Here is a 24,254-nt window from a genome sequence, read left to right on the forward strand (position 1 = left end):
CCCATCCACATCTTTATGGATAAACTAATCTATAAAACAATGGCACACAGTTGCTTGTTATTAGAATTTAGATAATAGTCATACCATCCAAAGAGCTCAAGGCATTCTTCATTAAAACTTAAAAGTAAACAATGATGTTCATTCTTTTCTGGCTGGCAGGGTGAAAATTACCTCCATGGGGTTGGCCATATAGACAGATACCTAGAGTAGACAGCTGCCCACACACTGTAATTTGAAGGGAGCCATAGGTCCTGCCTTGTGGAAAATATTTTCCCCTTTGATTTCTCAGAATAGCCTTCTCTGTACTCCTGACCTCTATTCCCACCATCAGTCACCTGTGAGTTAAACATTAAGTAGAAGTACTATCCCCAAAAAGTCACTGTGGAAATGTACACTTAGATGACTTGGGGGAAGAGGTGTTGGGTTTTTCCATTTGTGCAAAACCACATTGACATGGAGTAGTTTTCAGACTGGAAAGCAAATACTAGGCTTTTGGTGGTATGGTCAAAAATGGTAAGTTTTCATTACAAGAGTTGAAACATCATAGGCTATTACGAAGAATCAGATGACCTGGTTGGGGCCCAGCAGAGGGCACCCTAGGAAACCAATACAGGGAGCCCAGATGCATGACTCTAGAGAGAGATCAACTAAATCATGCCTTTTCCTTCTTTGTAATTTTTCTTAAACCAGCCCTGACCACCACAAAGCAAATCAGACAACTTTAATTGACTAGAAGTAGAGTGTCCAGGAGTCAGCAAATTACTTCTGAATTGTGTAAAGTGCTAAAGCCACCATTATATTCATCACCATCACCATCACCATCATCATCATCATCATCATCGCCACCACCCCCAGGGCCATATACAACTTCTCAATTGCCTGTGGGAACCTAGTCCCTCCCTTTGGTAGGTAATAAAAAGGAGCTGCAGTCACAGAAAACAGGGAAAGATCATTAGAAAGGCAGTAAGGGGAGCCAGGAATGATAAGCACAGTCTCTGGGGCAGGAAGAAGGCTATGGGGATAATATTCTTGCTGGGTGCTCCTTGATGTAGATAGCTGGGATGGCCACCAAACTCTCTTTTCCCCTGAGAGGGGTTGGCCCACATACCTCTGCAGCTTTACAGGAATTGACAGATGGAGCTACATCGGTTCAGCTGTAGAGAGTCAGAGGATACCACAAATCATTCCTGAGGAAAAGCAGAGAATTCACTCTGTAGACAACAAATGATCCCAAAACAGACTTCAGAGTATGCCTGCTGTATGCTAAAGAATAGGAAATGAACCTTGAGAAATTATCAAAACAATATTAATTACCAATGAGCAAAATACAAGTGTCCAACATTGAAATTATTTTTCTTTAACAAGGATCCCATGTTCTAACAAATAAATACAGAAGTATAAACTTTGACAAGAAAAGGAGGTACAGAGATGGTCAAGGGCTGGAAAAGTCTCTGTCAACTGCATTTATCACCTACATTGTTCTCCATTTTCCTCTACTGTGAATTTTCTGTATGCAGAGCCAATGGGCTTGAGTTTGGTAAATACTCAATGATCTCTGGTTGAATGGATAAACTGAATACTTTCCCTGGGGTTGACACAAAATTTGGGTGTTAGACCAACTAGAGATAATAGAGGGAAAACTCCAGTTAGGCTAATCTAACTTGGTGAACAATCTTCATGCTTAAGGAAACAAGTGACAGTGATACCCAGAAAAGGGTTATGGAGCACACCAGTAGCCATGTGCAGGAGTCCAGCAACAAAGAATCCAGAAGGGATGGCAACAAAATGCACATGTTCATGGAAAGATAAAACAAGGGAAATCTGTCATTAGGCAGCAGGATCTCAACCATGGGACAGGTGTCAAGGGAGATTATAGTCATGGAGAAAGATTCACAAGAATGAGACAAAGGCCAAGTCCTAGAATATAAAATCATCAGGATAGGGATTCCAATACTTCTAGAAGTAGAACATTCCAAAACCAGTAAAATGGGAAAGGGCATTTAGTTTCATTTACAAGGCAAGCAACAAGCAACAGTACAGTCTAGCAACAAGGACTGTTGGTCCACTTAGCAGTTCAGGAAGCTGAAGCTCTGGGCATATATGTAGCTTGTCTAAGACAATATAGTTAATTTAAATTCTTTGGGATGGGAGAGGGAGTGGGAGGCGGGAGGGTTGCGGGTTAGAGGGAAGTTATAGGGGGGAAAAAGCCACTGTAATCCAAAAGCTGTACTTTGGAAATTTATATTTATTAAATAAAAGTTAAAAAAATTTAAATTCTTGATCCTGGTTTAAAAAGCCTACCTAAATCTAAATCTAATTATCCCTTGTTATCTTATGTTAGCCTGCAACTCTTAAACTCAGTTACTAGCTTTGTAACTGTATTTTGACTATTTCAGACATCCTGAATACTAGACTAGAACTCCTCAAATCAACCCTTAAATGAATCCATAGATGAGAATGAAGTTGAGCCTACAATAATAGATCTCAGCCATGCCTGTTTGTTAGAATTATCTACAGTGTTCTGAAACACCAGAGTCTGGATTTCTTCCCCAAACCCTCCCTCTCCAGAGTTGATAGTTTAATTAATCTGAGGCTTGGCCTGAGCATCAGGATTTCTGAAAGTCCTCCCAGATGATTCTAATATGCATCCAAGATGGGGACTACTGGCTCCAAGCACAAGTCAGGAGGCCTCAGCTGTTAGTAGAGCTCTGGTGCCCAAGCACGTATCCCCCAGTGTGATAGGAAAAATACTACAAGTTTTATGTGCCTTAACTTTTTTTTTCTTGGACAAGTGGACCATAGCCTATTCTTTGTTATTCCAGTTTAACCTCTCAGAAAATATGCCAAAAGTAAACAGGTGTACAATTAAACCCTACACATAAAATGGTCCAGTGTTCTCAGATCCTAAGTTCTGGCTGTGTGTGACCAAAGGCAAAGTTTTAGAACTGAATCTTTCAAATTGCTCATTACTATTCCATGCTTGGGTAAAAACCCTTGCATCACCCCACAAAGGAATGTGACTCAAGTCAAAAAGAAAACAAAAACATTTGCATTGCTTTCATGATTAGTAATGGGACTAGAGAAAGGTTGAGGTGTCCAAAACAACTTGTACTTTCTCCAAGCCATTTGAGATCTGATTCATGTTATAGTCACTACTCTTGATGCCCCCAAATGATATAGTAGACATATAATTTCTGAATGTGTAATTTCTAGATGCTTAACTTGCTTGGGCTAAATCCAAATCATGAAACTTGTTTATTATTTAAGGTGCATACTTCATACAGCAAAAACAAATTCCCCTCCCCCAACTTGCATTGTCAGAATTCTTGCCCCCAGCTCCCTAACAGAAAACAACTACAAAACAAGGATACATTTGTCTAGGGTGACTATACATCCTTGTTTTCCTGGAGCAGTCCTGGTTTACATCTGTCCTGCCAGCATAATTATTGATAACACCCTCTCACTCTCAAAAATATTTCAGTTTGGATGATAAATTAGCTGGTAACCCTATGTAGAGCTCACTCAATCTGCCTTTCTTCTACAACTAGTATAACGAAACACCTCGCTTGGAATATGGCCCCTTTATGTTTAGAAAACTCCTGTAGCTAACCAGGAAAATAAGATTATTGGAAATCAATTGATAAAGATTTCTTCTTTAAAAACAAAATAAAAAAGATTTTAAAAAGTTTTCTGATGAGCTCTATCAAGATAAACAAAAACAATAACTCATTAACCAAAAGTAAGAAACCATGTACCTCCTAACTAAAACCTGTGTTCATTATCTGTGTCTGCTAACAACTATGTGACCCTGGGCAAGAAGTTTATCCTTTTTGGTCCAACTTTTCTCCTATGTCAAAGGAATGGTTTGAACTAAGTTGTCTCGCTCATCTTTTTGAGTTAAAATTCTGTGGGTCTAGATTGCTACTTTCTCTAAGTATTTTACATAGTTACAAAATGTTTTGCTTATTTTACACTTAGGCACAATATTCATTAAATGGCATCCAGAGATATCTAAGGCCCAATTGGTTTAATTCATGCTATTCATTATCTACTTTATCAAAATCATCTTTATATGTAGGAATTATTTTTGAAGATATGATTCTTCCAATTTTTAAAAATAGTATCTATACAACTGTTTTCTGGGCATGTAAATGTTCTGTTGTGTGACTTTTTGCCGTTAAATTTCACTTAATTAGCCATTTTCTACTATCAATTACACTGTCCACAAAATATTAGGGCTATTTTTGAAAATATTTAAAGAACTGCTGGAAAGCACTGAAACATATCATGAGTAAGCATGAATCTACCAATTATACTAATACTCTTAGAGAACAAATTGTTTTGTGTTTAACCTTAAAGCAAAATAATTGAATGTACTTTCCCTCTTAATCAATAAACATAATTAAATGTCTATTGTGTACTTAGAACTGCTAAAAGCTCTAGGAATACAAAGTTAATCGCAATGTACTCTCTCAAGTAGTCATAACCCAGTGCCCCTGTATACCTGTGGGATACATCAAATGTCAGAAGATTTGTGAAAAAGACCTGAGGAATTTAGTTAGCTGTCAGGTTGACAGCAGTCAAACATGAATATAATAAATGAAAAGGTAGCCGGCGCCGCGGCTCACTAGGCTAATCCTCCACCTAGCGGCGCCGGCACACCGGGTTCTAGTCCCGGTTGGGGCGCCGGATTCTGTCCCGGTTGCTCCTCTTCCAGGCCAGCTCTCTGCTGTGGCCAAGGAGTGCAGTGGAGGATGGCCCAGGTGCTTGGGCCCTGCACCCCATGGGAGACCAGGATAAGTACCTGGCTCCTGGCTCCTGGCTCCTGGCTCCTGCCATCGGATCAGCGCGGTGCGCCGGCTGCAGCGCGCTGGCCGCGGCGGCCATTGGAGGGTGAACCAACGGCAAAAGGAAGACCTTTCTCTCTGTCTCTCTCTCTCACTGTCCACTCTGCCTGTCAAAAAATAAAAATAAAAATAAAAAAAAATGAAAAGGTAAAATAATATTTTGGAATGCTGAATAAAGACATGTTCAGAAATGAGACTAAGAACCCAGATATCTCACTTAATTGTACGAAGAAGTACTGTGCTCAGTTCTAGATTCTACCCTAAGATTTCAATGTGAAAGTTGAGTAACCCATCAGTGTGCTTAGGAAACATTTGGGCATCTGGGAAACATTATCTGTACTTTATACTGCACATTTCATTTCACTTAGACTAATTATCATCTTCAGAAAGTGACAAAAGTTCCATTTGAATATTTTGGCCTTTGTACATTTCTCTGTATGTGTGTATGTCAGAACTATAGGAGGGCAGCAGAACCATGAGTCCAAGTAAGCAAAGGGATTTATGAAGCTAAGCCATTGTGCAGAGACTTCTGCTTCCAGAAATGATGGACCAGCTAATTCAAACCAACCCTTCAAGGAAAATGTTGCCAGGTGGAGCTTAAAAGATACAGAAAGAAATGCAGAATATCAGAGATGATATATATTAGATCAAATCCAAATTGATCGCTGCAATGGCTTGACCATATTCAATAGTGAGTTTATGTAATAATTATTACATAACATAAACTATAAATTAGAAAGCATTAAATGCAGCCTTAAGTTCTTTGTATCATCCAGGAAGTGACAGCAGTGCTCACTGATGTTAAAGTCAAGGATGCATATGTTGCAATTTTAATGACTCTACCAAAAGAGTAGTAAAAGAATGTAGATCACAGCTACTAGAAGATTGAAAACCACAGAATGTCAATCTAAAAGAAAACAGAAAGGAAAGATAAACACAGAAAAGCATAGATAGAAAGCAAATAGTAAACTAGCAGACATAAACCAAAATCTCAGTAACTATGCAAAATGTAAATGAACCAAAAGCAATGATATGATCAAAAGAGTAACAATGTGGTAATAAAACAATCCCTTCTGGCACAAGATGTTTGTGTGTATTTATTGCGGCTTTATAATCTTCCTTCCCCTGGAACTTATCCCAATTGGTAATGTCACAAATATCATTCTGTACTCAGAATAAATGGGATATATAGACAAGGGTCTGAAGTATTATTACATAGCATCAACCAGCCAAAAATACACACTTGTCCAACATGGAAACTCCCCAGCTCAGTCAACACATTTCACCTGAGTGACATCCAAACACCAAACAGATTATAGGCTTTGCTGTATGTGATGTACACAAATCCAAGACTTGTGTTAATTTATTTCAAGCCATGAACACATTCACGTGGATAGTAGTTCAATTCTAGCGTGAGCAAAGTAAGGTTTTTAAAATGTAAGGAGGCAGCATTAGTAATTTCAGTAGCCCAAGAGGCATAATTTGAGTCAGCCTAGGAAAATCATTCTATGATCACTTATTTATGAGAAAATATAAAGCAGCTATTGCATCTTTTTTTACCTCCGAAGCAAAAGTTTGGTGTTAGAAACAAACTGAACTGTTTGTAGGAAGACGAATCACAGTTAATAATAAAAAAAAAAGACTGTGTATATCCCATGGTATAATCTTGCTGCTTTGTGGTTCTATTTATTTTTCAATGATATTCTTTTATACAAATATATTTTATGGTTCTCTAGTAAAAGCAAATAGACAAGAAAATGTCTTGAGAAAAGGTGGTTCTGGAAAATATTTCATTTGAGAAATGACTGGAAAAACACAAATTCTAGGTGGAAAACATGATTTGCATGGTATCTGACCCCAAATACTTGAAGAAGCATCAATTCTAAGTGGGAAGGGACGGAAAGCCAACTCCAAACAGAGCACACAGCTGGATATGTTTCTAAAATGCAAGGAGGTAAATTTTAATTCAACATAAGAAAGAACTTGAACACACATCAACAACAAAACAGGCTACCTAGTAAGAGAAGCTCAGAAGCGATCAGTAAGTACTGTCATAGAGGTATTCTGATGCACAAGGGAATGCTGGGAAATTAAGGTCTTTTAGTGAAACAGCTGTTATTTCCCACATACCAGCAACCCATGCATCTTTCTTCTTTTAATAGCTTGCCACTGTTCTTTGGTGATCCACCTCACCCCACTTCTATGAGGTTTGGCAGAGCTGAAATCATTCAGAGAGCAGCCATGGGCATGTGACCCTGGTACAGGAATTCAGCGGCTAAGAAAATCAGTACATGGCCCATGTTGCAAAAATCTGAATCAGACCTAATACTTTTTAAAGAAACTGTTGGGAAAGAGAAATTATTTTCTTTGTAATATTGATGAGAGGATATGACGTCAGCCCAGAACTCTTGCAGTCAGCTTTCCCGTAGTAGGGGAGGGCTTTACCATGAATGGAACCAATGGCAGAAAGCCTGATCTAAGCAATAGAGAGGTAGACTGAGTTTGGGCTGTAGCAATCGCTGAAGCCAGAAAAACTCAGTTTGTCAATACATTCCCATATTACATTTAAACCAATATGACCTGAGTTTTTGTTGCTTGAAACAGAAAGAACACTAAATAATACAGGTCCCTTCCAACAACAATAGAAACAATATGGTCTAGGTTAGCAGTCTTCTAGTAATTTCTGACAGATATCAAGCATTTCTAGAAATGCTTTGATGGTATTTAGATGCAGAACTTGCTCTGATAGAAGTAACAAACTTCCAGCCAGTACCGCGGCTCACTAGTCTAATCCTCCGCCTTGTGGCGCCGGCACACAGGATTCTGTCCCGGTTGGGGCGCCGGATTCTGTCCCGGTTGCCCCTCTTCCAGGCCAGCTCTCTGCTGTGGCCAGGGAGTGCAGTGGAGGATGGCCCAAGTGCTTGGGCCCTGCACCCCATGGGAGACCAGGAAAAGCACCTGGCTCCTGCCATCGGATCAGCGCAGCACGCCAGCTGCAGTGCGCTGGCTGCAGTGGCCATTGGAGGGTGAACCAAAGGCAAAGGAAGACCTTTCTCTCTGACTCTCTCTCTCACTGTCCACTCTGCCTGTCAAAAAAAAAAAAGTAACAAAATTCCACTGCTTTTAAAATTGGCATTTTTATGGTGATATGGACAAATTTTTCTCCCATTTCATTTGAGTTAATGAAGTGTTCCTGCATAGTTTGTATTTCCTTTATATCATCCTGATGATCCTCAACCTGCAACTCCTAGAAGTAGTCATGCTAATGAATGTACTTTGCTTAATATTATGGAGATTTTTTTTAAAAAACTGAAAATGGAATTGCCATATAATCCAACAATCCTACTAGGTATATGCCCAAAATATATGAACTCCTTGAATCAGAGATACCTGCTCCACTAGGTTTACAGAAACACTGTTCACAATCACCAAAATACGGAATTAACCAATGTGTCCATCACCAGATGAATGAAGAAACTGTGGTATGTATATGCATGCACACACACACAAATGGAATATTATCCAGCCATTTAAAAAAGAATGAAATTCTGTCATTTGCAAAAAAATGAATGGGACATGATGTTGAGTGAAATAAGCCAGGGGCTGATACTGTGGCATAGCGGGTAAGGCAGCCACCTGCAGTGCCAGTATCCCATTAGGTGCCAGTTTTGAGTCTTGGCTGCTCTTCTTCCAATCCAGCTCTCTACATGGCCCACGTGCTTGGGCCCCTGCAGCCTCATGGGAGACCCAGAAGAAGCTCCTGGCTTTGGACTGGCGGATGAAAGATCTCTCCCCCACCCCCTCTCTGCCGCTTTCTCTCTCTCTGCAACTCTGACTTTCAAATAAATAAATCTATCTATCTATCTTAAAGCAAGTGAGTAAGCAAGCCACAGAAAGACAAATACCACATATTGCTTATACGCAGGAGCTAAAATTAAAAAAAAAAAAAAAAAACAACTCAATTTCAACACAGAATGTTCATTAATTGAAGCTGAGAATTGGGGGGGAGGGGTGGATAAAAGGGATTTGTAGGAAAAAAAAAAAAAACACAGGAGGGGCTGGCACTGTGGCATAAAGGAGCTAAGCCTCCACCCATGGTGCTGGCATTCCATATGGGCACTGGTTTGTGTCTCAGCTGCTTTTCTTCCACTCCAGCTCTCTCCCTATGGCCTGGAAAAGCAGTGGAAGATGGCCTAAATGCTTGTGCCCCTGCACTGGCATGGGAGACATGGAAGAAATCCTGGCTTCAGATCAGACCAGCTCTGGACACTGTAGCTATTTTGGGGAGTGAACTAGCAGATGGAAGACCTTTCACTCTCTCTCTCTTTCTAACTCTACCTCTCAAATAAACAAAATCATATAAAAAATAGAGGAAACACAGGGCTGGCACTGTGGCGCATTAGGTTAATCCTCCACCTGAGGTGCTGGCATCCCATATGGGCGCCAGGTTCTACTCCCAGTTGCTCCTCTTCCAGCCCAGCTCTCTGCTATGGCCTGGGAAGGCAGTGGAGGATGGCCCAAGTGCTTGGGCCTCTGTACCCATATGGGAGACCAGGAGGAAGCACTTGGCTCCTGGCTTCAGACTGGTGTAGCTCCAGCAGTGGCGGCCATTTGGGGAGTGAACCAATGGAAGGAAGACCTTTCTCTCTGTCTCTCTCACTGTCTGTAACTCTACCTGTCAAATAAATAAAAAAAAAATAGAGGAAACTGTGTATGGACCATTAATGACAAAGATACTAATATCTAATGTTAATTGGGGAACTGGAGTGACAAGGATATGGGAACTCTGTATTACTACTTGACAATTTTTGTTTTATAAATTTAGAACTATTCAGAAAAAATGTTGAAAATATTTTAAAATATAAACATGCCTGAAATTCCCTGTTTGACTTTTACAACCAAATTTTAAAGGACCTTATAAAACATTGGCAACTACCTCAATAAATGCCATATTAGTTGGAATTCAGTTTCCAGCAACTCTAGCCACAGTTAAGCAGAAATGGACTTTATTAAAAAGGATATTGAACAGTTTATAGATTCAATGGGAGGGCTACACAGCCCAATTTCAGGATAAAAATCCAAAGAAAAAGTTCAAATTAAGTCCTGCCCATATTTTTCCAACGGAATAACTGCTTTCATTGCCACAAGGAAAAAGACTGCTGTACATGGTTTCATTGCATCACTCTGGTCCAGCTCTGAACCTGTCTCAGGAGAATGTTGTATCTTCAAGGGAACCTGCTAAATGTCTAACATCCTCAGCCTCCACAGTATTAAACTCTCTTTACCCCACACCAAGACTCCTAAGTGGAGAATTTCCCAAATATAGAAAGGGGCTTGGTTGCAGTGTAGTCAAAATGAATCACCAATGTCCACAATAAGCCAAACCTTCAGCAGCCGAGTATCAATTTACAGAACTTTTCCCCATACTTAAAGTTCCAGAAATAAAATGCTTCCTGCTTAGCCTAAAGTAACTCTTCTTCCCCATATAAAGGGAACAAGCTCAAGCTTTATACAAATTGAGAGTCAGGCTTCCTGGAAGATGTCCAATTCTTCTGGAATTGTGCCATGGTCTTGCTTCAATATTCTATAGACCAATATGTAAAGTTATCTGCTACTCAAGCACACTGTCTAAATAACAAGAGACATGGAGAGAAAATTTAGGAAGACCTGTTAAAATATATAAATACAGACATTAAAGAAAATGTGGGTAGATGCTACAGTCATTTCTACAATTCCCCTTGGTGCTGTATTTGGATCAATGACTTTCCACTTCCCGCTATCAACCTCAAGTTTGCTTTGTCCTCAGCCAAGGATGTACCCAGACTTTCATCCTGAGAAAACTGCCTCTTTGACTATCCTTTCTGTATTGCATTGCTGTGAATTTCCTTTAACTTCCGATGCTGGAATGCAGTATTAAGAGGCTCCACAGAAGATCACCCTTCTTGACTCCTTTGTGGCAGTTCTGCTTTCCCACTGTAGCTAGGATCAAACATCCCTGTTACTGCACAATCCTCCTTTTGACTATTCATTCCTGAGTTTCAGAATAGGAAATGGAGGAGTGGCAATATCAGCTTCCAATTCAATGAACCCAATTTTGACTTGTGGAAGCAGCCTTCACTTGGCTACTAAGATCCCTTAATCAGCAGAGATCAAAGGGACCAAAGTATGATGCAAAGTTTTTGTGAGTGAGCCATCTCATAAACTCAAAAGAGGTGTCACTCCAGTTCTGCCAGATAAATGTAATTGGATGAAAGAAGGATCAGTTCCACAAACTTGTCACCGATTCAGACCACAGCATCTTATAGACCCAGTCACCAAGTATTGTTCCCTGGAAGACATCGTAACAAAATATTTGGTGTGCCATTTTTAAAACTCCATCAGACAGTCTGCAACTGGATACATGGTTAAATTCCAGGAACACTAGTCCATTTTCTTACTTCTATCACCATAAAGTAAGCTTTCTCCATAATGCAGTACTTCATGATGGAGAATATATTTGGCATCTCTGTGACTGGTGATGCTGAAGAAAATATGACAAGCAGAAAACGCAAAACCAAATACAGAATCATCTAATCACTGTGATGAATGATTTGGGGCAACAACCTGACTATCTTAATGGATGCCCAGAGAGCTGGTAAAGCACTGATTATTCTCAATACTTCAGTAGTTATAAATTTATCCCTTCTGTTGAAACAGAAACCCAGATGGCTTGGCATTTGATTAGAAAATGGAGCTTCCCCATATGTATCTGTGAGGGTGCTTAAAGAGAAAATTGGTATTTGAACTGGTGGTGAGTGGGGAAGATCCCCCCCTCAATGGTAGTGAGCATTGTCCAATCATCCAGGGGCCTGGAAGAAACAGAATGGTGGAGGAAATGGGAACAAGGCTCTCCTCTGGAGCTCTGTCACCCTCCTCCTGTCCTTGGACGTCAGAACTGAAGACTGTTCATCTTTTGAGCTCTGGGATTTGCGCTCATAGCCCCCTAGTTCTCAGGCCTTCAGCCTTGGATGAAGTGCCACACCATCAGTATCCATGGTTGTAAGCCTTTGGACTTAGACTGAGCCATGCTGCCAGTGTCCCCCATTCTCCAGCTTGCAGAAGGCTTATTGTTGGATGTCTTAGCCTTCATACTCAAGCGATTCTAACAAATCCATTATATCCATCCATCCATCCATCCCTTTGTCTCTCTCTCTTATTTGTTCTACCTAGAGAACCAGAACTAAAACAATCACCTATTCTCAAATAATTGCACTGCCCATTAAGGAAAGAATTCAATATAATTAACAGGTTACCAGAAGGCTGGCTCCATTCCAGACAAGATGGAAGCTGAAATGTTTATAGTTGAAGTGATGCTGGGGACAATATCATCCCCAAAATGCACTTAGCAATTTTATTGTCAGACTCAATTCTGGTTTGGGATGTTCTGGGTGAAATTTCCTTGATTACTTAGACCAAATTCTGGTTCTTCAGCTCTCACAATGATTCTGTGGGCAACTCAATGTGCTACTGAACTGCCTAATTCAACTAGAGTTAATCCCAGGTACCTCTAGCTAAGGAATAAGTAACCTTCCTAAAGTACATCCTTTCTGAAATACATGCTTTCATGAAAGTTTTTGTGAATCAACCTTCCACAAATTGAATATTCCCCCAACCACTTATCCCAATTGATCACATGACAATCTAGTAGGCATATAAATCTTAATATCTCCATTACAACTCTTTAAAAAAAAGATTCATTTATTTCTTTGAAAATTAGAGTTATAGAGAAAGAGGAAGAGACACAGAGATCTTCCATCTGCTGGTTCAATCCCCAAATGATTGCAACAGCCAGGGCTGGGACAGGCTGAATCCAGGAACCATGGGCTTTATCTGGGTCTCCCACATGGATGGCAGGGGCACAAACACTTGGGCCATCTTCTGCTCTTTTTCCCAGGCTCATCACCAGGGAGTTGGATTGGAAGAGGAGCAGCTAGGACACAAACCCGTGCCCATGTAGGATGCTGACATTGCAAGCAGTGGCTTTATCCCCAGCGACACAATGCCGGTTTCCAACATGCAACTCTTGATGTTTCCACCAGACCTCACTCCTTCCCAGTCCTCCCTCTTAGTTTATGACACCACCATGCATTCTGTGGCTCGGACCCAACTCCAACCACATTTAGCAAATCCTTGCAGCCTTGCTTTCAAAATTTGACCCAGATCCACATATCATCCCTATTTTCACCACTGTTAGAGCCTTTGCCATCTCTCACCTGGGTCATTACCTTAAATTCATCATGAGTTGTCTTTGCTTCAGTCTTTGTCCCAGGTGGTCTATTCAGCACACGGTAGCCAAAATAATCTTAAAAATATATGTCCGGTCATATCACTAATGTTAGGGACTAATATTTGTGTCTCCCAAAATTCATTTGCAGCAACTCTAATCTAAGTGTGGATATATCTGAAGACTGGACGTCCAAGGAAATGAGTAAGGCTAAATGAGGTTAGAAAATGAGGGGAGTGTTAATCCTATAGGACTGGCATCCCTGTAAGAAGGCACTGTCAGTCCAATCAAAGAGCTTGCTCTCTTTCATTGCATGTGCACTGAGAAAAGGCCATTTTCGAACATCACAAGAATGTGGCTGTCTGCAAGACAGGAAGAGTCCCCACCAGAAACCAACCATATTGCCACCCTAAACTTGAACCTCCAGTACCCAGAACTGTGAAAAAATGGATTTCTGGGGTTTTTTTAGCCCAGTCTGTGATATTTTGTGACAGCCGCCTTTGATAATTAACATAATGCTCCATTTTCACACTTACAATGAAGTACAGGATTCTTACTACTACCTAAAGGACCCAACATGATCCTAACCTGGCCATGAACATCACTTCTCTCACTCACTTGGCACCAGGCACACTGCCCTCTTGATTTCCTTAAACACATTATACTCTACTCATTCCTATCTCAAAGATGGTGGCCTTGCTTTCCTCTCTGCTGGATCTACTTCCCAGGCCTTCTCATGTCTCAGTCCTTCACTTCATTCTCATCTCTGCATAAAATCCTTTTCTAAAACATCAGTTTTAATGTTGTTGTCTAAAAGAGTAACTCTGGGGGCCAGTGCTGTGGCATAGTGGGTAAAGCCGCCACCTGCAGTGCCAGCATCCCATAGGGGCGCCAGTTCAACTCCCAGCTGCTCTATTTCTGATCCAGCTCTCTACTATGACGTAGGAAAGCAGTAGAAGATGGCCCAAGTCCTTGGGCCCGTGCACCCATGTGGGAGACCCAGAAGAGGCTCCTGGCTCCTGGCTTTGGATCGGTGCAGCTCTGGCCATTGCAACCAATTGGGAAGTGAACCAACAGATAGAAGACCCCCACCCGCCTCTCCTTCTCTCTCTGTGTAACATCAACTTTCAAATAAATAAATACATATTTAAAAAAATAAAATATAAATAAAGAGTAACTCCTATCCCCTACCTTTGCCCCATCACTCTGGCCTTTCATTCAGTTTCTTCTTCACAATGCTTATTCTCAAACTGAAAATTGTATTACCTAATTATAATTTTAGTTATTTTTATTATTTTCACTAACTGGAAGATAAACCTCATGAGGACAAGGGTCTCATCTCATATGTGACGTTATCTTGTAAACTCACTCCTCTGGGAAATTTGGGTCTTTCAGACATCGTTTTAAAAGAGCATATGTGTTCCAGAAAATCTCTGGACATGAAATAGCAGGTAAAGGTTTTAAAATTGCATGTTAAACAGAATAAAAACTTTCTAGGAGAAATCAATAACATTGTAAGTCAAACAATGTGCTAAAAATACAATACTGTAGAGTCAAGGGGAGCCAAGGCTTTGCCAGAAATGTATAGTAAGAGAAAGACCTCAGCTTAATATGTCTAATAGAAACACCCACACAATTATTTTTAATGGGCTATAAAAAAATAGATGTTCAAATATAGTTACCTTGAACAATTTCCCTTCTTATGTTAAAGCTTTAACCCACTGGCCCTGTCCCAAAAATTTTTGTTACAGATGATGAGCTATAATTAAAATACATTACAAGTTCCTGTGATCTTTTAGGTTGACAGTCTAAGATTAGCAGCTGGAGAAAAAGTAAGTGTAAGCTGGAGAATTCTATACTTTAGTAAATTCTCCCTCCCACACTCCAAATTGCAATAGCGGGGCCACCGTGAGCACTACGGCAAGCAGTTGCCCAGGTGCACTGTTCAGCCAAGAAAGGGGTTGGGGGTGGGGAGTGTGTGAAGGAACCCTGAAGACAGGATGGAACTGGCAAGATCATTCTCCTGATTTGACCCTGTGACTCGAGCATCCAGTTTGGGGATTTGGGTCACTCAATCAGCAGGTATTTATCCAGTGCTTTGTGCCCAGAAAACTAGCTCAGCAGGATAACACAGGCAAAGACAAAATGTTAGAGAAAAAAAAAAAAAAAGGAAAAATAACAGAAACTGAGATGAAAAAGACACATTCTCCTCTTCCTCAACCTCACACTCACTTCTTTGCTGACCACCCCATTCCTCTGTCCTCTCTTTTTGCAGCTCCACAAGAAAAATGATCTTTGTCCTCCAGCTGTCTCCCCTTATATCCCACTTTCTCCTCAATCTCCAGCTACATCCCTTTTATCTGTTTCTCACACACCCCCGGCAAAACTTATCCAAGACTTTCCAACTGCCGAATCCTGTAAGGTCCTTTTCATTCTCCACTAAGTTATCGACTGCATTCCCACTGCAGAGCACTTCCGTCTGGAAAGTTTCGCCCTTCGTGTTTCCCGAGACACGGTTTCTCTGGCCACCCCTTTGCTTTCCGTACTGGTGCCAGTGAAAGTGCTGGTGCCGCTATTTGGTTCCTCAACGATGCTTTCCTAGGAAAGTGTGAGGAGAGTGCCTAGATTTTTGCACCCTTCCCCACCGTTCATGAAACCAGCCCGCATCTTTCCCCGTGTATCCAGGTGCGGTCCCAGACAAGTCAGTCTCAACTGGTCCTCAGCTCATCTCTCTCAGAACCTCCTGCTCAGTATATTTACATTATCTTTCACTACTGTCAACACTGCTTTTTACCGAATGGTTTCTTGCCATCCGTATTTTCATCAATTCTGTCCCTCTTGTTGAGATTATACTCCTGTATAATCTTACTTGCTTATGGATGTTTAACTCATCTGCATGATAGATCACCCCTTTCATGAATTGTTTCCAGCCTGGTCAGGTAAAAGCCACCACTGCTGGCTACCTGCTAACTCCCTCAGAGAGATATCTAGGACAGTATGTGTAGCACTAAACCATGGAGGAGGAGGAGTGTGCTCCAGGGAGAGGGCTAAGTATGTGGGAAATCCTCTGAAGGAGTCTGGGGGCTCTCCAGGGAGCACAAGAAGCTCAGGGTGGTGGGCACTGGGTCAGAGAGAGTAAGAAGCACCTGGGGAAGGCTATGTGGGGGCCCAATCAAGCACATCATTGTAGGCAGTGGTAAAGATATTTGTGTTCTATTCTAACTACAAAGGGAAGCTTAGAGAATTTTAAGGACAAGGGGTGACAAAATCCACTTTAGGGTTTAGAAGGACCTTTTCAGCTTCAGTGTGAATAGACTTTGAGGAAGCAAAATTGTTAAGCAGGCAACTAGTTAGGAAGTCATTAAAATAACTGAGTCACTTATCCTGGGCTGGTAGTATGGGTGACAGAGAACAAAGTGAAAATTCTGGATGGTTTCTGTTAGAAGCAAACAAGTGAACTATGTTGGTTGATTACACTAATAATCTATTTCAGAATGTTCCATGGTCATTACTGGCTGCATCCTGTGACCATCTGGAGACCAGAATGACCAGCCAAGCTCTGGGTCTTTATGCACACACACAAACAACTTTTACAAAATGCACTGGCATGCTCCACAAAGTTTGCTGTGTTCTTTGAACTATCCTGACCTCGGAAAAATTATTTGCCCACAGAAAACCTTTCAGCCAATTAAGCTTGGACTTTTCTTAAAGGTCACATGGACTCCTGTATTGTAAATACTATTTGTGCATTTCTATTTCCTTTGTTGGCTCATAGAGCATACAAAGAGTAACAAGATCAATGAAGAAGAGAAATGGAGAAATTACTGTAAATAAATTTCTAGAAAGGATTCTATCCGTGAAAAAATAAAAATGACTAAAGATCCTGGGATGGAGATAGTGTCCATACACCAAACATAACAGCTAGCAAATAAGCCTCACATACAGGAAATGTCCATGAAATCAAAATGCCTATCAACATAGTAACAGGAATATCAGAAATAAACATCCAGGAGTTACCCACATTGCCTCCAGGTCTACAGAAAAACAGAAAAAGGAATCTGGAATTGAAGTTGAGAGATTTAGGCCCACCAAATGACTACTGAGCACATTTGACTTGTTTCTTTTGAAACTGAACTGCTTATTAAGTGATTCAATTGTTCACTTTTCTGACTTCAGTGTTGACGTTCTTACCCACAGAAAGATAGAGCAAAAGGAAGAAAACCCAGGAGGGTTGGAATAGGAAAATCAGGTATGGATATACCAGTCCAATCATTTGGACCAAGTAATTTTTCTGAATTGTAGTTTTTGTGAGATGTTATAAAATATGAGAAAATATATAGGTACTCTTTAGTAATGTTTTGATTATGTGTCAAATAAGCCAACAGAAAAACAAAACAAAACAATGGGTATTAAGGACCAAACTACCCAGTTTAGTTCTCAACTCAAAGCTTTTTGCAAGGTTACTTAGTCTTAAAATCAGATATGCAATGTTCATTACATAATAATTTATTTTTTTTAACATTTATTTAATGAATATAAATTTCCAAAGTACAGAATATGAATTACAATGGCTTCCCCCCCATAATGTCCCTCCCACCCACAACCCTCCCCTTTCCCACTCCCTCTCCCCTTCCATTCACATCAAGATTCATTTTCAATTATCTTTATATACATAAGATCAGTTCAGCATACATTAAGTAAAGATTTCAACAGTTTGCTCCCACACAGAAACAAAGTGAAAAATACTGTTTGAGTACTAGTTATAGCATTAAATCTCAATGTACAGCACACTAAGGACAAAGATCCTACATGAGGAGTAAGTGCACAGTGACTCCTGTTGTTGACTTAACAAATTGACACTCTTGTTTATGGCATCAGTAATCACCCTAGGCTCTTGTCATGAGCTGCCAAGGCTATGGAATCCCCCTGAGTTCACTGACTCTGATCATATTTAGACAAGGCCATGGTCAAAGTGAAAGTTCTCTCCTCCCTTCAGAGAAAGGTACCTCCTTCTTTGATAACCTGTTCTTTCCACTGGGATCTCACTTGTGGAGATCTTTCATTTAGGTTTTTTTTTTTTCCCCCCAGAGTGTCTTGGCTTTCCATGCCTGAAATACTCTCATGGGCTTTTCAGCCGGATCCGCATGCCTTAAGGGCTGATTATGAGGCCAGAGTGCTGTTTAGGACATCTGCCATTCTATGGGTCTGCTGTGTATCTCACTTCCCATGTTGGATCGTTCTCTCCCTTTTTTATTCTATCAGCTAGTATTTGCAGACACTATTCTTGTTTATGTGATCCCTTTGGTTCTTAGTCCTATCATTGCATAATAATTTATTAAGAATTCATTATGGTTTAGTCCCATGTTAGATGTCATGAATGACAAAGTCATTACTCTCCAAGGAACTTAGTCTATCAGATGGAGTTGTTTTGTTAATAACTCAATGATTTAAATCCTATAGCACATAATTTTTAAAATATTATATCATAAAAGCTTTGTTTACTACCAGTTCCATACAACAAAGGCCCAATTTAAAACTTTTCAAAAGGATTTCAGTATTATATATAAGAAAACCAAACAATATGAGTTTATCTGGTTTGGTTACATTCTTTCTATCCAACTCATACATGCAAATTAATTATAAATTTTCCCTTAACCCTTTTCTATTGTAGAGCTGAAATTATTTGAGGGAGGGGGAGTTCATTTTGAAATAAGAACTGTAAGAAGTACATGTGGAAAATCTTTCAAAATAAAAGCATATCTACATCAGAATGTATATTTCTCAAGAATTTCTCTAAATATTTATAAAGAAACTCAGTAAGAACATGATTCTCCAAAAAAGGCAAAGAAAACTATTTCATTTCATTGTCGAAAAGTGTCCTCTGTGACGGACTTTTAGGGAAGACTGAATTAGCTCTTGGAAATCAGGTTAACGGCAGCTTCCCCAACTGGGTGGAAAGTTACCATTTTTTATTAGCTCAAATGCTAACAAGATACTTTATTAATTATTCATACAAAGCTGAGGCATGATATCTGAATCACATTTTCAATACATTAACTAACAACAGTTCTAAGTAAACTAAGTACTAGTGAATTGGACCTTTTTTGCTATATTTGTGCATCTTCCTTGTTTCTCATTTTGAATGGTTGCTATGAAAGCTCAAAGCAGAGCCCTGTAATTTCTCCATCAGTGCTCATATTCACTCACTCAGCAAATATTCATTTGTCTATCACGTTCCAGTGGGTGGAAAGGACACAGCAGTGGGGATAAATGAGTGATTAAACAGAAAAAAGGCCTGAGGACAGAGATGTGCACCTTCCAGTGGATGGAAAGAGATGCTATAAGAACAGTCAGAAAACATATATAGTGTGATGTATGGTGACAAGTGCATGCAAGAAAAATAGCATGGATGTGGGTGTGGAGTATCGACTCATAAAAAAATAGTAACTACAAGAACAGACCCACTTCTCACCTAAATCCCATGGGGATCTTACATATCTAAATACACATCGTGTTTATTTCTTACAAATATTTATAATAGGGTAATACTATGTTCAAATTACATATTGAAGACAAGCTATAATGAGTTTTTCTTTGTAAAATTCCATTGTAGAACTCAACTGAGGTGAAACTGTATCTTGGGAGCTTGTCTGTTTCTTTGATGTAAAGTAAAAACTGGCCTTTGTTGGTTCTATAAAGTAGAAAATATAATAAGCTGATCTCTGCCTATGTGTGTGCATTATCCTCCTAGAGTATACTGCCTGTACCTACATTTGAAGATCTTTTGGTTCTTGATCCTAAGTTTCACGGAAGCTCTAAAGGGTGTTCTTGTTTCATAATAGGATAACCTGGACGAGACTACAACAAAATACTTGGATACTTAAGTTAGATACTCCTTTCATCATATTGCCTATCCCTTTGAAAAACAGACTGGATTCCTCAGCACTTTCTATAGCTTAAAATTCTTAGTAGGATGTTCTCAAACTCTCCAATGCTAGTTGATTTCACAAAAAAAATAAAATAAAATATTTTTAAAATATATTAAATTTTGAATAATATTTTCCAATTCTAGATCAAACAAGTCACATCAAACTCCATCCTCAAATCCTATAGCCTTCTTATAACTCAAATCAAATCCAAGTTTCCTTTCACTTTTCTACACTTGTGCTAGCAAGGCTCTTCAATGCCCAAGATCCAATTTGTGGTGCTTTTCTATTTCTGAGGTGTAACTATTCCTGCAATGGCTGATTTCATATTATCAAGATGACATCACTGAATTTGGAAGTGGAAAATCATCCTCCATGAGTTAGTTCACACCAGTTCTCACATATCATTGATACAGTACACTTCATTTTTTTATTTTTTTAAAGATTTTATTTATTTGAGAAGTAGAGTTACAGACAGTGAGAGGGAGAGTCAGAGAAAAAGGTCTTCCCTCCATTGGTTCACTCCCCAGATGGCTGCAATGGCTGGAGCTGCATCAATCCGAAGCCAGGAGCTAGGTGCTTCTTCCAGGTCTCCCAGTGGGTCCAGGGGCCCAAGGACTTGAGCCATCTTCCACTGCTTTCCGAGGCCATAGCAAAGAGCTGGATTGGAAATTGAGCAGCTGGGACTAGAACTGGCACCCATATGGGATGCCGGTGCTGCAGGCGGAGGATTAACCTACTGTGCCACAGTGCCAGCCCCAATACAGTACACTTTAAAAACCACAGTAAGGCACACAAAATTGGACCTGTGAAAAACTTTTGTTTGACTATTTAAGGCAGCTTGTTGGGGTGTAATTGACAAAATTGGACATTAGGTGTTTAGATATAAATCTAGTTTATAAACAAGACAGATGCTAAGGTACTGTCTTCTTTAGTGTTAATTATCAGTGATAACTTTATATATCAAAGAAAAAACTAAATATTTATTTTAATTACAAATGTCTAATGAGTAAATCTCCCAAAGGGTAGTCTAATTTGAAAATAAATTATTCTTTTCATTGAGAAGTAAAGTTCTTATGAAATTTTATTTTTTAAACATATTTATTTATTTGAAAGTCAGACAAAGACAAACAGACACAGAGACAAACAAAAAAGATCTTCCAGCTACTGGGTCATTCTCCAAATGCCCCCAACAGCCAGGGCTGGACCATGCCAAAGCCTGAAACCTGTACCTCTATACAAGTCTCCCATTTGGGCAGCAAGGAACCAAGTACTTGGACCATCACCAGTTGCCTCCAGGTCTTTAGCAGGAAGCTGGAGTTGGAAATGGAGCTGGGACTGGAATTCAGGTACTCTGATATGCTATGAAGGCATCTCAAGTGAACTCTTAACCACAGTGCCAAACACCCTCTTCTGAAATGTTATTTTTAACATTCCTAGAGAGAACTACCAGCCAGTTTGTGACCAGCTGGACACCATATGATTAATATAAATGTATTATAAACATAGCAGCATTTAACTATTGTACTCTGAATTATTGTTTAGAAGAAAATTGTGTTTTCTTGAAGAACTGAAAATGAAGTATTTTGAAATTTTACACTAAATGTCCAAAAGTTATTTCCATAATTCTGGCAAACTAAGTTTAGAAATAGCAATGTTTTAAATCTCTTAAATATTATTCAATATATTAAATTCCATCTCATCCTTATAAATCACACATGAAATCACACAAAGAAACAATTTTTTCCATTGAACAAATATGCTGTTCATGAGTTTCTTATTGTAGTCCTTGTACAGGCCTGGGACAGAATAGAGAATTGATAGTGGCCTTTGACTACATATAATTTGATAAACTACATGCATACATATGAATACACACATACACACACAAGCTGTTTTGAGAATTTGTCTAGGATTTCATGAAATCTATAGGTCATTTTGTTGGAAATGACATTTTCATATTATCAAGTCTCCCACTTCATGAACATGGTATATCTATTAACTTATATTTATAAAAACATCTCTCCTTATAGGGTAATCCACATCTTACTTGTTTCTGGGCATTTTATGTTTTAAAAATTATTTTTTATTTTATTTGACAGGCAGAGAGACAGAGACAAATATCCTCCATCTCTGGTTTTATTCTCCAAATATTTGCAACAGCCAGGCATGCATGAGGCTGAACCTGGGGGCCAGGAACTCAATTTAAGTCTCCCACAAGGGTGAAAGGGACCCAACTACTAAAGCCATCACCATTTGCCTCCAAGTATGTGCATTAGAAGGAAGCTGGAATCAAGAGCAGATCTGGAACACCTGATAGAGGATGCAGAAGTCCCAAACAACATCTTAACTACTGCACCATCTTATTATATCATCATAAACTGTGTATTTTAAAACTAATTGTTGCTGATATATAAATACAACTGATGTTTTATTGGGTGTTTATCTTTTTCAAAATATCGAAGGTCCTATCTATTTCTAATTTGCTAAAAGTTGCATTTAAAATATGGATGGATGTTGAAATTACTAAACGATATTTCTACATCTTTTGAGTTGGTTATATCATTTTTCCCTTCTTCTGCAAATGTGATTAATTACATTGGTTGAATTTCAAAAGTTAAGCCAACTTTCATTTCTTTACTAAACTTTACTTGAATTTAATATACACGCTTACATACTATTGCTACATTAAATATTTGTCAAGAAGTATGGGGCTGGCACTGTGGCTTAGAAGGCTAAGCCTCTGTGGTGCCAGCATCCAATATGCGTGCCAGTTCACATCCCAGCTGTTCCTGTTCCAATCCAATTTCTTTGCTTCTGGCCGAGGCAGGCAGTAGAAGATAGCCCAAGTGCTTGGGCCCTTGCACCCACATGGGAAATCTGGATGAAGTTCCTAGCTCCTGGCTTTGGATCAGCTCAACACCAGCCATTGCAGCCATTTGGGGAGTTAACCAGTGAATGGAAGACCTTTCTCTCTGTATTTCCCTGTCTGTAACTCTCCCTCTCATATTAATAAAATTTTTAAAAAACATATGAAAGATCTGAGATTTTTCTCTACTTGCAAACTAACACGTTAGTGCCATAGTTTCAGGGATGTAAGCAGAAATGCAACATTCCTGAAACAGAAACATTATTCTCACAGTACAGAAAGAAGCATAAACTTTATGTTCACATCAATTCATCTTTAACCCTAAAGTGAAAGGGAGTGACCCAGGTAGCACAGATCACAAAATGGGTTAACCTCAGAACTGAGAAACCCTGAACACACAAATATTCCTGGACTTTGTCCTAGAGGGAATCATTACCTTTATTTTACTTGATAATATAACATCTGTCTCTTCTTTAGAGGGAAACTATCTCCATCTTCCAGACCTCCTCACTACACAAACACGCATTAAAAATATTCTGAAACAAAACTGTTTGTGCTTCTGCTGACAAAATGTGCAAAATTATTAAGCCCATGAAAAATCACCTCTCAACAATTTAAAAAGTCCACAACATGTGATCAAAATGATTTTATGTAGGCAACATTTAGCTACACCCATATATTTGCCTTTCTCATTGTCCTTGATATTTGACTACCCAAACAAAATGATTTTATTTTTCTACCTAAGGGATCTATTTATTGTAGATCTGTTGAAGATCATTCTATCAGTCTTTGATTGAAAACCAAATGTCATTGTTTCCTCTTTACTCTGGTTAATTTTCATTGGATGTAAATTATCTGGGGTGGGCATTATGGTATTTTATGTTAAGCCACAGCTTGTGGTGCCTACATCCCACATTAGAGTTCTGGTTCAAGTTCAAATTCCAGCTATTCTGCTTCTGATCCAGCTCCCTGCTAATGCATCCTGGGATGCCACAGATAATGGCTCATGTGAGACTCACATGAGAGACCTGAGTGAACTTCTGTGCTCCTGGCTTTGTTCTGCCACAGTCCTGAATGTTCTGGGCATTTGGGAAGTGAACCAGCAGGTTCATATATATATGAGAGAGAGAGAGAATGTGTGTGTGTGTGTATATATATATAGTGTGTATGTGTGTTTAATGCATTTCATAATTTCTTTGGAAACTAATAAATCCAATCAGGCCTCTGCTTTGGTCCTTCTGAAGCTGGAACTCCCAGTGGCTTTTCCTGGCTTAGGAGCTCATTTGCATTTTTGTATTTTTATTTGACAAAATCCCATCTTACATTCTGTGTATTAAAAAATAATAGTT

General features: G+C 39.4%; 1 long non-coding RNA gene across 4 annotated transcripts in view; it reads right to left on the minus strand.

Annotated features, from left to right (window-relative positions):
• LOC103349546 (uncharacterized) overlaps positions 1-24,254 on the minus strand; it is a 97,044-nt gene that overhangs the window by 24,030 nt on the left and 48,760 nt on the right. For 2 of the 4 annotated variants that reach the window (XR_007922547.2, XR_517713.4), the window contains one exon: positions 1,109-1,154. The exons of 1 other annotated variant lie outside the window; for it this stretch is intronic. This is a non-coding gene — a long non-coding RNA (uncharacterized lncRNA). Of the gene's footprint in view, positions 1-1,108; positions 1,188-24,254 lie in introns of all 4 variants that reach the window. One more of the 4 variants, XR_007922548.2, reaches the window with a different exon arrangement.

This window comes from Oryctolagus cuniculus, chromosome 14 (assembly GCF_964237555.1).
Source record: "Oryctolagus cuniculus chromosome 14, mOryCun1.1, whole genome shotgun sequence".
Classification (NCBI taxonomy): Eukaryota; Metazoa; Chordata; class Mammalia; order Lagomorpha; family Leporidae; genus Oryctolagus; species Oryctolagus cuniculus.